The sequence below is a fragment of the Cupressus sempervirens genome, chromosome 3, assembly GCF_028749045.1.
Source record: "Cupressus sempervirens isolate cs-2001-9-10 chromosome 3, ASM2874904v1, whole genome shotgun sequence".
Lineage (NCBI taxonomy): Eukaryota > Viridiplantae > Streptophyta > Pinopsida > Cupressales > Cupressaceae > Cupressus > Cupressus sempervirens.
Genome location: NC_143120.1, coordinates 13,218,190 through 13,219,373, shown reverse-complemented (window position 1 = coordinate 13,219,373; position 1,184 = coordinate 13,218,190).

The window sequence follows — 1,184 nt, the reverse complement described above, 5'->3', positions numbered from 1 at the left end:
TATAAGGTGATTGTGGATGGTGGTAGTATTGATAAGCTTGTTACCAAAGAGATGGTTCAGAAACTTGGTTTGAAGAGAATGAGACATCCTTATCCTTATAGGATTGGTTGGTTGCAAGGTGAGCATACTTTGGAAGTGAGGGAGAAATGCCTTGTTGATTTCCTAATTTTATTGTATAAGGATCAAGTGTTGTGTGATATTGTGAATATGAACAGTTGCCATGTGTTACTTGGTAGACCTTAGTGGTATGATTGCAGGGTTATGCATGATTGTGTTAGGAATGTGTTTACTGTCGAGAAAGGTGCTAGGAAGTTTTCCCTAATTTCTTTATAGGCTAGAGAGATTAGTAGGAGGAACCTGAGTATTGGTAGTCAAGTTGAATTAGTAGATTTTGAGAAGGTTGGAGATCAACATGGAAAGCAAACCTATGGAACACATGTGGTGCATGTGAAGAAGAAGAAGAAAAACAAGGGAAAGAGTGCACAAGTTGAAGACTTGTAGGACGTGTATGTAAATAAACAACTTGGAATTTATGTGCTAAATTCTAGAAGATGTTCCTCTAGTTACTAGAACATCTTTTCAAACTTGGGGTGTTTGACGTAGGAGCATCCTAGGCTTACCTGCAATCCTGCATGTTTGGAGAGAATTTGGTTAAGTGTTGCTGAGAATTGAGTTTGGATTTTGGTGGAATTAGTTTTCATGGTTATATATGTGTTGGAGACACTTTGGAGAACCTTTTCTCATGATTTCATAGAGATCGGATGGATTGTGTTGAAGTTTGAATTGTTTTTACCTTGCTATTGGAACTTCATTTTTCTGGTTTTTGGGTGCCTATTGCAGACCATATAACTAATTGTAATTAATGAATGAGAAGTTTTTAACTTAATGGATTGAAGAGGGTATAGATTAATATCTCTGGTTAAGGGAACAAGTCCTAATTCATTATAGGTTGGGAGATATGGCAATTCTCCTAGAGTATCAATTTTTGGCAGTTTTGCGCAACAATTTTCTGTGCATAACTTTCAGGATGGATGTACACTTTTCCTTAAAGAATTAGCCTTTGAAAATTTAAGGGGTTTTAGAAGACCTAAATTAACATCTATTATTTGAGCATGAGTTATAATTCAATCAGAGCTAGGAGATATCTCTTTTTTTCTCAGATATCAATTTTTGGACATTTAATT